A 13,446-nucleotide genomic window follows, 5' to 3' on the forward strand; every position below is an offset into this window, starting at 1 on the left:
CATTAAAAATGGCTGGGGAATCTCTACTAAAGAAGCAAGAGACTAACTCTGCCATGACATCAGAACCACAAGCAGGAGTTAAGGCATACGTTTGAAAAGCCTCAAAAGCCTCAGTGTGGTGGTGTAGCTTGAAAGGAATGGATGAGACAACCAAACTCTATCTTATGCTAACATTTATAGGCTGTGCTAGTTCTGCCTTCAGCTGACCTGAACACCACAAGAATGTCTGGCTTTGGTCATTTCAGTGTGGAAAAGACGATATAAACATTAAACACTGTTTATTCATGTGGCTGTCTAAGATGAAAATAACGGATCTGCATTTTTAAACTTCCTTGAAATGAAAAGACACCTTGTTAAGGCAATGCCACCGTATTTAAGAAACTCCAAGCTGAGAGAGCCAGCCTGGTCCTCGACAAAACTCTGGCAACTCGGAGGCCCTAGATGACGTAGAAGTTCCTGATTAATAATGTAGGGAAGGTCTCAAGTGCGGGTACCTTTCTAAACAAGGTCACACGGCTTTAGCTTGCTGGGCTGCTTTTAATTTCTTTCCTAATATTTCTAGCTTCACCTCTGACCTCAAGTTTTGCTGCAAACCATGTGACAAACCTTACGTTCAAGAAGGGCAGTACTTCATTAGTAGGGTTTGCACTTTGGTACGTACCATACGGCTTCACATTGTGGTACCGTTCCTTCTTGCCCTCAAGGGTAACTCTTTTTCTACCTTTGGTAAGCATCTTTCTACCTTAAAAATGGACTTTAAGGACTGCTGATGATTAAGGCTCCCAGGAAACAGAACATACTACAGGGACAGAATGAGGGTATCACCCTGGCAACAAGGAAATCCATTGTTTCTGAGAGTTGGGACGTGCCAATTTAAGACATATTGTGTCCTTCTTGTTATAAATGTTTAGGCTTTGTTTCTGGCATTTTGCAGACACCCTTATCCAGATCAACTTTTAACTCAATCATTTTATACAATTGAGCTTTAAGGGCCTTGCTCAGGGACCCAGAAGTGGCAGGTTGGTGGACCTGAGATTCGAATTTACAACCTTCCAATCACTAGTCCAACACCTTAAACACTAAGCTACCACATCTCCTGAAATATAATACACCCATCTGCCCCCCCACCCAATTTACCAGTAGCTGTCAGGTGGAGTAAGATACAAATGCACCACAAGTCTTCGGATTATGTAAATCCTTTTACACTGATTACTAAAGTCGCGTAGGAACTTTCACTACTCTTCATGCGTGTAGTGATGTTCTGCCACTTGACCTGGCTTGTTGGGTCAAATAAGTATTATGTAGATACCACAACAAAGTAAATGCGACTGCTTGCTAACCCACTTACGGCACCTGGCTAGGATGATAACGCGGCTCCTATAATCAGCTCGAGACTGAATAGAAGCATTACAGAGTGTATCTGTGAAAGCTTGGATGATGTAACCTATATATGCTTTTGATGCCTCAAACTGGAACTAAATCACTGATCTCTTCATCCAGCTTTAAAAAACGAATTTCGATGGCATTTCTGCAAGCTTTATTTACAAGCTGGAGAGCAGTATTCAGGTTAGAGTGCCCCGGATAATCTGTAGCTGTTGCCTAATTTCCCCCAAGCCATCTGGCACGACTCGCACCTCATGACTCGATGGCTGCAATAACATTAAATAGATACTCTGGAAGCTGATGGTCACCTAGGGCTGGGCAAAATGATGATATGATATCGCTGTTGTGATAAACGAGATGCTGTTTCTTTGAGAGATTTGTTTCACATATTATATGCATTTTCCCTACTAAAACACATAGCTAAATGGTTGGTTTTATATTGTGACAAATTATGTCACTATACATTTAGCTAAAATGTGACTAAATAAAAAACAACAGCTGTCTTGATTATTGTTCAGTGCATCTCCTTTTCAGTTAGACATTAAACCTTTTTCTTTATTTTATTAGCAGGCAGTTTGTAAACAAACCTACATGCTGTAATGCATATCATGTAAATGTCTTCAAGCATCTTGGTATCATAATGCTGTCATTCGGCGCAACCCTATGGTTAACCACCTGCGTAGATTAGAAAAACCGTCAATCAATGAACAAGTCATTCGGTTCTCTTCACCACCGATCTGCACTAAACATCAGGTTGCCTGGATGAACTATATTTAGAAGACATTCTAGTCACATATTATCTATGAATACAGTGCTGAAGGACTGAATGGAGGGTTACAGGTCTGGACTCTAATCGCTCCATCCCACTTGTATGAAATTGAGAATCCCTATCTCATGCCTCCCCCTCTAGCCTGACACGTCCTCATCTTTCTGCTATCGGATTCAGGTGCAGGAACCTGATCCTCCAGGCCCAAGTGCCCTGGGGCTCTGGAGACATCCCAGGAGATGAGCACTTGATTCTGCTACGGTCATGTGATACGGAAAGACACTTATCAGGTCAAAAGAGAGGGAGGGAGAAGAGGTCAGCGATGTCCAGCAGAGGGGGAGGGTTGTCGGAGCGAGATGACCAGTTCACCACTTGAACAGTGCACAATAGTTTGAGATAAAAAAAAAAAAGAGATTTTAATCACACTTATTTTTATTTGCTCCAGTACTTTTCGTAATACATTTATCATTTATAAATCTAGTTTGAATCCTTAATCAAGTTAAAAATACATTCAAATCTTTTTTTATGTCTGCATGATCCCATTAACACCAGGCTACAGCTGGCATGGCTCAGACGTTAATGTTTAACTCTGCTGGAGTTGCGCTCACTCACACACACACACACACACACACACAAAATATTTCAGCAACTGCCACAGGACATAATCATTCATGAAACATCTACACTGTTCAAAACACTAATTAAAACTTCATCAGGCATTAACACTGAAAACACACACACACACACACACACACTGCTGTGTCTTCACATCATAACAGAGCATGACTGAACGTAACATTTCAGAATAGAAAAATAAAGTCATAAATCTTACCAATTTACTTGGAACAGAATGTCAGAAAATCCTCAGAAACATTCTTCTCACTCCTCCACTTTTCCTCTGAATGGTGCAACCTGCTCACAAGCTCAGTCCATTCTTAACGCTGATCCCTCCCTCACCCACCTCCCGTTTAAAGTCTCTCTCATCTTCCCTCCTTCTTTCTCCTCCCAGATCCGTCTCTCCCTCCTGTTCTCAATCTCCGCCAATCCATCCGGCTCCCCCTTAACTCCCACATGGGAACCCGGAAGCTTCCCGCTTTGTCCAAGAGCACAAGTTCAGGATGATTTCTTCTTCCAGAAGCCTGCAGCCACTCCACTCTTTCCCAAAACTGTAATAACAGTTCACTTACACCGGTCTCAGTCAGAAGAGCCCTGGCTCACTGACATGACCATAGGATAGCGATATTTTGACATGATTACATCATCGTGCACTTTTTGAGCAAGGAGTCATAATGTGGTACTTGGAAAAAATACTGCAGTGGAGCTAAACATATGCATGATGGGGGGAAAAACTGACCTGAGCATCTGTAGCAGTGTTACGGACAATCACACGCATGTAAATTATTTAGCTGGAGGCAGTTTACTGCACCAGTGACTAGCTACAGGGCTGCTGGAGATTCTGGTTTGCAGTCTGATTTGGTTTTGTTTTAACAACAGAATGTTAGAAAAGCAGCACTAAAACAAAATCACTTCAGACTCTCTTAATAAAGGTATTAAAATTTTTCACAAGATAAAACTGTCATTCAGTCAGGTTACTTGAATTATATTACCCTCATCTTTATTAACGAGGAATTTTGTGTAACTAGTTATTTTAGTGAAATACCCCGATGGACAGGGGCATACACACACAGTCTAACCCTAACCCTAACCCTAACCCTAACCACACACACAGTCCAAACCCCCTCCTGAGCCCAGCCTCTTAGTAGATAAGTGAACACACGCTGATCAGGACAGTGCAGGAGTGTTTATCAGAGCGGGGGTCAGGTTTCTACAATCCCTCGTCTGTGCAGCTCGTGATCAGAAGCAGACCCGCTCAAACACGGCCACTGGCTAATCCTCGGCACTAACCTCACTCAGCTCAGGTGAATTACTAACACCTGAGTTTACAAACAAAGCTTGTTCAACTTTTTTCCCTCCTAAAAGAAGTGCATCATGGAGTCAAAACTGCGCTGCATTCTGAGGTGAAAACACCATCTGTGTCTATGATATTATTTTGCTCTGGCGTTTAATTTTAATTTCATCTCGAGCAAAGATGAACCATATGTTTTATTTGGAAAGGAAACCTGTCTCTTTATCTCGTAGGAGCAAAGGAAAAAAAAAAAAAGGAAAAGTCTGTATTCGGCTCATTATTGCAAAATCGCCCGAAGGGAGTCTGGCATGTACACCCACAGTGACACTCGCTCACACTCGCTGATGAAACCTGCGTCAGGAATTTCACTATTCATCTCCTTTCTCTTGGGATTTGACCATGAAAGAATAAGTCTGCTTTAATGTTCATGTTGAAATAGACTGATCAGAGTGTGTTAGTTTAGGGAGGGTTTATCGTCTCAGCAGGCGCAGGTCGTTTACACTTATTTTTTTGGAACCCGGGTTCGGTACGATTAGTGAAGCGTGAACGCCGTTTTCAAGTCTGAAGACGTGTTTTCTCGTCCTCTTGAGAAAGGTGCGAGTATGAACTGCTGGGTTTTTAAACCACGTTTAGACCATCAATCATTCCATCAATCAGCAATCCTCAGTACAGAATTATCTATTCATTCATTACATTAATTTTCAGTGTCCATCAATACACCATGAATCTATCCATCCATCCATTCATCTAGCCGATCCTCAATTCATTCACTAGTGAAGATTTATCCTGGGTCTGACAATATTCATCTATCCAACCATCCACATCCATTTGAACCTGCACCTATTCACCATTGATAATCTATCTATCTATCTATCTATCTATCTATCTATCTATCTATCTATCTATCTATCTATCTATCTATCTATCTATCTATCTATCTATCCATACATCCATCCATCCATCCATCTATCTGATCCTCAATTCATTCACTAGTGAAGATTTATCAAGGGTCTGACACTATCCATCTATCCAACCATCCACATCCATTTAAACCTACACTTATTCACCATTCATCCATCCATCCATCCATCCAGCTACCAATCCCTCCGTTCATCCATCCATCTACCAATGAGGCAGGATCTTAATTTATCTATCCATTAGTAATCCATTCATATGTCCAGCCATTCATCTATAGACACAAGGTCAGGGGCGAGGCCTGTGTGTGTGTGTGGGCTGGTTATCTGGGTTATCTTAATTTTTTCTTATGCAGGATATCATTATAATTATTTTTATACATCACATAAAACCTAATGCATGACTGAAAACAATGATGATGATGTAGATGATGATGACATCCAATTTAAACGCGAATAACCGTCCCGATCGAAGCGTGGTGTATCATCCCGCAGAGCGCCGCCCTGCTAAAAAGCGCAAGAAGCATAATAACAGTGTTTCCAGCTGTAACTGCAGGCCAATCTAGGAGTTTACTATAATTAACATGAACAGCGGGTGTTACTGAAACAGACGCTACCTAGAAGAAAAGCACAGTGTCCAGCTGTGTGTGTGTGTGTAAGGTGAGACCACAGTGTTGGGTGTTACACACTGCACATCTGTTTCCAGGCAGAAGCAGGAGCTAAAGAGCTTAACGTCTCCGTCACAGCTGGCGGGCCGACAAAACCGACCACTGTTTTACTTATGACATGGAGCTCCGATAACACAATAAACACAGCTGAAAGGATATGAATAGACACACACACACACACACACACACACACGCCCTGTGAGTCAGTGAAGAAGAAGTGAGGAGATTCTGAAGAACTTAACAGTACGTAGGGAATTTATAGACAACGAGTGTGGAACTTTCTAGATGAAGACACCGAGCAGCGATCCCACCATTCGCACACGGAAAATTCCATCCCACGCCGGAAACGTGACGCGATACGAGTTAAAAAGCCTTGATCGCTCACGAGTGTACACAAAGCTCACACCTGAGTGACCCAAACTTCACTCCTCTTCACTACCAGACGCTCAGGTAATAGTGAGAAGCAGGACTTCCTGTCTGAGTGTGTGTTTGGTTTGTGTTGAACTTGTGTTGAACAATTCTGTTTTCAGTACACTGCAGTTACACAAAGTGATGCTGACCAGCAGTCTGCATTAACAAAAAAACACACACACGTTTTACAACATGTTTTACTTTCAATATTTTGTTCACTAGAAAATAATTTGATTGTGCTCAATGATATAAAGTGTTCATGAAGTGTGATCAGCTTATTGGAGAAATGGGGGGGGGGTTTGAGAGGGAGAGAGAGAGAGGATAAGAGGAAAAGAGAGAGAGTGAGAGAGGGAAAGATAGAAAGAGAGAAATGAAGAGAGGATGAGAGGAAAAGAGAGAGAGAGAGAGAGAGAGAGGTGTGATATTGGATATACTGATAGCGTGTCATAGCATAAAGATTAGTTTACGATCTCTAAAAACACACCTCTGTTTGGAAGAGAAAACTATTCCAGATTAAAGGATGTAAGGAGCGCTATAAGAGCAGAGCTGTGTTCATACACACACCAATCCACTCTCTACTGCTGCAGCTACTGCTGGACTTCCTGTATATCCTGAGTGACAGATGTCTCGTCCAATCAGAGGGAAGAATTCTGTTCACAAACTATACCTATCTATTCCGCTTTGTCTGAATTGTTATTGTGTTTTCGGATTAGTTTTTTGGGGGTTTTTTTGGATTTTGTTTTTTTTTAGATTTGTTTTCTTTTGGATTTGTTATTGTGTTTTCAGATTTGTTTTTTTTAAAATATTTTTTGGATTTTCCGATTAAATTTTTTTTGGATTTGTTATTTTTTGGATTTGTATTGTGTTTTCAGATTTGTTTTTTATTTTTTTGGATTTGTTATTTTTTACAGATTTGTTTTTTTGGATTTGTTATTTTGTTTTTGGGTTTATTTTTTTATTTGTTTTTTTTTGGATATGTTATTTTTTCAGATTTTTTTAATTTGTTTTTTTTTGGATTTGTTATTGTGTTTTCTGATTTTTTTTTTTTATTATTTGTTATTTTTTGTATTTGTTATTTTTTACTTGTTTTTTATTTTATTTTATTTTTTTTCTGGGATTTTTTTTTTTTTGTATTTGTTTTTTTGTGTGTTTTCGGATTTTTTTTTTTTTTCAGATTTGTTATTGTGTTTTTATTGGGATTTTCAGGTATTTTGCTTTGTACTTCTCGGCCACTGTAAGAGAGGCTGGTGAGGGAATGATCTTAAAGCTGCTATAATTTAAGTAACAGCAGGAACTAAACTGTATTACAGTAGTCTAGCATTAAAAGGTGACTATAAACAGAATTGAACTGAATTGTTCTGTAATTTAACAAAAAAAAAATTTGCATGGGAAATTGGTGTTGTATAAGAGGAATGAAATGTTGTGATGTTTTGTGGTTGAAGAGAGGTGTCGTGGATTGTTTTCCCGGAATAAAACATCCACCCTGTTGTGTTTATTCCTTAAATATGGCTCGTTACTGGTCTGTTTACGTTCACAGGAACTCTTCACGCAGGTCTAAGATACGTACATAACATTCCAAACACAGCTGTGTGTGTGTGTGTGTGTGTATGTGTGTGTGTGGTAAAGCAATGGTTTAAATCAAAGCTTTCATCTTCACTAAACACACTGAATCAACACCCAGGTTTCTCTGTGCATTAAACACTTTTCGACCAGAACAATAGCAGTGTTGAATCGGCCGCCGCAGAGCCGAGTCGTACCGCCTTAAATCACAGGCCTGATCCTTTCACTGCGCTTGTGTGCGTCTCAGATATCAAAGGTCCTGCGCTACCCTCAAATAATGCACTTCCATCTCTTTCAGCTGGAGACATGAAAGTGAATCCCACACACCCGCTCATCATCCTCGCTCCTGAGGCAGACGGCTTGAACAGACAGTCCGTCATAAACTTTCATTTCATCGCCTGCCCTTTCTTCTTTACGCTTTAGCTGAGCTTCCTGGCACGTATAGAGAGTGTTTATTCAGCTAAGCATCCGTGTTTACTTAGAAAGCTTTTCTCCCATCCTTTAGGCAACGTTGCTGCTTCTTTTTTTCTTCTTTGGGTCTATTTTAAACGACGTGGCCCCATCACACTGAAAAATGACTCAAGCTCGGGTCTGGACGGCGCTCGCTATTGGACGCTTTGTATGCCGTTAAAGACGTGACTCATTTTGACCAGTTGCAGAGTATATATATATATATATATATATATATATATATATATATCGATTTCACATAAAAAAAACCCCAAAACATAGCTTTCAATTCTGCCATGATTAAAGCCACCTTAAAGCCACAATGATTCAAGACTTTTACCAAAACACCGGCACTGAAATGGACTTATGGGACGTTTACAATCAGTGTAAACAATCTAATGATGTTCAGGCTGTGAGTCAGTATAAAATGAGTCAGGACGCTTTCAGTATGTTTTAGACGTGTGTTTTTCCCTCTGTTGGATAACCTTACACAGAATTTTACTGCTTGAAGATCAAATTCGAGCTTCTTTTTACATGAACAAGCACTTGGAGAACATCTCAGAGAGCAGATCTGTGTGGAAAAATATGAACTGTTTTTGTTTTTTTTGGAACTTTTCTGATGATATATTTATTTCACCCATAATAGGCAAAAACAGGGTAAAAAAGAAATACTTCTGAAACACTAAAAATTCTTAAAGTCCTGAGTGTCCACCTCCACTGTGGAGTGGAACATGACCAAGACATTCAATCATCAACATAGATGCAACAAAAACAGGCACAAACTCCATGATTGGCTTCTAAAGTCTCCTGATTAATCCAAAATCACTGAATGAATCCATTCATTTTAGCTTTAACCTTCAGCATTCTGATCTGAATCGGTGATCAGACCAGCACTTCATGCATCAAACAGGAAATGGAATTGAAATGAGGTTATCGCTGGATAATTCAATTCAATTTTTTTTATGAAGAGAAGACTGGCTGCTGCTTGTTCACAGACTGGAGAGAAAGTGCTTTAAGCTCTACGTAGGCAGAGGCAAGAAATAAACAGTTGGTGGAGTCAGTGTGGAACAGAGAGTCTGCCAGGTTTCCCACACACACGCCTGTCATTACCAACGCCGTCCTGCCATACAGGCAGCGTCTACGACCGGCCGGGTGAAGACATCATTCAGAAAGAATGCAACTAAATACCAGTACTCATTTCTGGGGAATTTCTGCTGAATGGTCAGCAGCGGTCGGTCTGTTTAAAGGAGTTTGTGTGCTATTTGGCAGGCTAGTTTTATACTCAAAATGACTTTGTTAATGGCTATTCTCTGTCAAAAAATCCTCCTTAATCCATTAAATCCATTAAGCCTAATCTGCCTGGATTAATCCATGACTAAAACCCACTTTCATACATTTAAATACAAGCAACACAATCCATTAGTGTGGTGAGGACATGCTAATCCAGGCAAGCTCCAAAATCTTTCACCACAGCAAATACTTTAATTACTTACGTTACCCAGAATGCTATTCAGACACCATTGGAAATTAGCCCTTGCTTCATCTCTTCGATCATTAACATACTTGGTGCACTCAATACCTCATATAAATGCAAAGCATTCTGGGACTTTGAGCTGGACATATGCACCAAAATATCTTATCTCTCCGGTGGATCTCTTGTTAATGTGTCGTCCAACATTGCTGACCATCTGTTAATCGCCCGATCGTCAGTGTGGACATGTGACATCAGCATGCTGCAGAATGAGTAACAAAACACTGGACCACCGCAGTGTGTAAACCACCAAAACATCGCTTGATATTATGCAAGGAAAGGACATAGTGCCAAGGTGTGTGTGTGTGTGTGTGTGAGATACACAGAACCTCCGTCATCTGGAGTCATTACTGAGGCTCAGGCTGAGTGGACTCTGACCTTGAGACCATGGGAGGGTTATGAAACACTTCAGTGTTTCCCCAGACACACTGAAACCTCCAGTAAAAGAGATAAAGAGCGTAGACGTGTTCTTGTTGTGAATTATAGTCTCAATTAGGAAAATTCCAGAAAGAGGCCTTGTCGTTTTCGCGCAGCGGCGGGTGAATTGCGCAACGTAAATTACGACGGGACACTTAAATTAAAAATGACCGGTTTAGAGTTTGTTAGTTTAAGAGCTAGTCATACTTTACCAGTTCAAACTCACAACCTTCTGAACAGTAACCCAACACCTTAACCACTAAGCTACCACACCCACAGGTTTGCCGATATTTTTGACATTTCGACATTATACAGCCAGCTAGATTTGTTGAAATACCGTCACAAACAGCCTTTACTTCATACTTTTCTACATCTGGGATTTTCCAGTGTGTCCCTGTGTTTCCGTAGGGGTAGGATGTCATAATTCATTCATATTCATTCATATTCATTCATAATTCATAATTCAAAAAAAAATTCATTTAGGCCATGTCCACTTTTACTCTGAATATACACCAATCAGGCATAACACTGTGAGCAGTGAGAGGTGAAGTGAATAACACTGAGTATCTCCTCATCATGACACCTGTTAGTGGGTGGGATATATTAGGCAGCAAGTCAACATTTTGTCCTCAAAGTTGATGTTAGAAGCAGGAAAAATGGACAAGCGTAAGGATTTGAGCTTTGAGTTTGACGAAGGGCCACATTGTGATGGCTAGACCACTGGATCAGAACATCTCCAAAACTGCAGCTCTTGTGGGGTGTTCCCGGTCTGCAGTGGTCACTAACTGTAATAAGCGGTCCAAGGAAGGAACTGTGGTGAACCAGCGACAGGGTCACATGGGGAACGAAGGCTGGCCCGTGTGATCCGATCCAACAGACGAGCTACTGTTGCTCAAACTGCTGAAGAAGTTAATGCTGGTTCTGATAGAAAGGTGTCAGAATACACAGTGCAGGACGGGTCAGGGCTGTTTTGGGAGCAAAAGGAGGACCGACACAATATTAGGCAGGTGGCCATAATGTTATGCCTGATCAGTGCATATACAGATATTTAAATCACTTTGGAGCGCCACTGTGTTACATGCCGACTTCACATGGTAATTTATTCAGATTTTATTCTTTTTCAGTGAAAACTGACATCAAGGGTCAAACATCAAAAATTATCCACGTTACAACATTTGTCTAAGTCGTTAATATCGTTTAAATCTGTCATATGAGTGTTTGCACATGACAAACACCCTCCTTTATACACTGCTTGATAAATATGATCAACCCCCAGAATAAAAAAAAAAATCTTTCCTCGCCTTCTGGTCTCGGATAAAAGAGGAAAGAGTTTCCTCTCAGTTGCATCATCTAAATCTGGAAAACCGGCAGCCTGGAAGTCGCTCTGATGCGTTTGGTTCAGCAGCAAAGAAAAAGGCTTTCCGTTAACGGCTGTGTGTGTATGTTCGTGAGTAGAGATATTTAGAGAATCATTGTGCACAAGAACAAGAACGGAATGAAGAAAACACAACATCTAATACAGAAGTATTCACCAAAAATAATGCCTAATTCTGACACTTTTCTGGAAAAAAAAAATGATGTACAGGAATTTAAGTAATTTTGTCACGTTTAAAATCCAGGTAAAACATCTTCCTAGGAAAAAGCAGCTATGATGGAATGGAGAGTCCTTTCATGGCTATAACTGCATGCATGTCTAGACTCTGCTGTATAAAAATACTGTCCTGTGACTCATGATTTCTGAGCTGAAGGATGGAAATGCGAACAAATATTCACTAAAGGTGTGGCTCATAAACCAAACGGTGACTTCACCAAAGGGAAAAAGCTGACTACGGCACATTGCGTTTTCATGACGTTGATGACGATGTACCTTAACGGCTCCAGCAACCGACCGGCGCTTTCTGATTTCTCTTCTGTTTCGTCTTCTCAGAGGCTTCGGATCAATACAGCGAGTTAATGTAGCAAAAAACTTGCTTGTACGTCTACGAGGAATTTCATCAACCCTGACCAGGGCGATAGCGGATGATCCTGAAGATCAATGAATGCACGTGGACAGCTATGATGGTCGTTCAAGACCCTGTGCAGGGAAACTGTGTGGTGTTTTTAACCATGAGGATGAAATTAGCACATTGATATGAAACGACGTTTCGGTTGCTTCAGTGATTTGTGTACGAGGAGAGAAAATACACCAGTCAAACCAGTCCAAATGACCTGCTTAGCACTTTTTTGCTATCAGAATTCTTGTTATATTATAATTAGTAGGTATTTAATTGAATCTAATTGTATTTATTTGTTTGTTTGGATTGATTTAAAAAAAAACTAATGTCCATCTACTGTGGAGTTCACAGGCATCCGTGATTGGCTACAAGTGTTATGATTGACAGGGGACTGACAGTATGCCCCTCCCACCCAGACTTTATGACCAATATTGCACACCATTTCCAGCACTTTCATTTAAAACAGATCTAAAACCTAGCCCTTGCGTTCGATTCCTAACAGTGGACTTTCTGTTCATGGGTCATATTGACTTTGGGCAGCTGCCAGAAAAAAAAAGACCAAGTGTACATCTATGTTTTTTGGAAACGTTAACGAAACAAAAACATTATTCATTCCTGCCAAACTTTTTACCAGCATGTGTGTGTAATCAGTTCTGAGCGCAAATAAGATATAGAGGCAATGCCAAAGAGACTTTATCTACTGTTTAAAAATCAGGGACTAGTGATATTTCACCACTTTATTAATTATTGTTATTAATAGCATTATTATAAAATGATTATTAACATGTTATTGATCTGAACCTAATCCATGTAATATTAAATATGAAGGAAATGCACCAAAATGTAAAGCTTTCACATCCATGTAAAAAATAAATAAATAAATAAAAATAATAAATAAACAAACAAATAAATAAAATTAATAAAAATACTAAATAAATAAATACATAAATAAATAAATATTTAATACATAAATAAAATAAATAAATAAAAATAAATAAATAAATAAATATTTAATAAATAAATAAATAAATATTCAATAAATAAATAAATACTAAAGTTCCAGCTTTCCAGTTCAAGTCAAATTTGAAAACCGGTCACTATTTAAAAATTAGAATATTTAACAAATACGGAAAATACATAAACTTTAAAAATTTTCCAAACTTTTTGTTATATTTGGTTATAAAAGTTTTGCTCAGCTGAAACAAAGTACAACACATAATTTTTTTCCAGTATTTTTTAGCTTTGCCTGCAACGACTTTTTTAGATTTTTCAGTTTCATCTCATGATCTTCATTTTGTTTTCAACGTAGACAGATTTTGTTCGAGTTATTACATTACATACAAGGTAAAAAAAAACAAAAAAACAACGTACAGACAAAACAAAACTGGACTGAGTGACATATAGAACAAAAGACAAAGGGAAAGACATCTCCACGTGAGATCCTTA

General features: G+C 39.5%; 1 protein-coding gene across 2 annotated transcripts in view; it reads right to left on the bottom strand.

Annotated features, from left to right (window-relative positions):
• LOC131357633 (solute carrier family 45 member 3) overlaps positions 1–13,446 on the bottom strand; it is a 30,969-nt gene that overhangs the window by 16,335 nt on the left and 1,188 nt on the right. The window contains exon 1 of one of the 2 annotated variants that reach the window (XM_058396775.1): positions 2,982–3,138. The exons of the other annotated variant lie outside the window; for it this stretch is intronic. The gene's annotated coding sequence lies outside the window, so the exon portion shown is untranslated. Of the gene's footprint in view, positions 1–2,981; positions 3,139–13,446 lie in introns of those variants that run through there. 2 annotated transcript variants of the gene reach the window in all.

This window comes from Hemibagrus wyckioides, linkage group LG08, assembly GCF_019097595.1.
Source record: "Hemibagrus wyckioides isolate EC202008001 linkage group LG08, SWU_Hwy_1.0, whole genome shotgun sequence".
NCBI classification, from domain to species: domain Eukaryota; kingdom Metazoa; phylum Chordata; class Actinopteri; order Siluriformes; family Bagridae; genus Hemibagrus; species Hemibagrus wyckioides.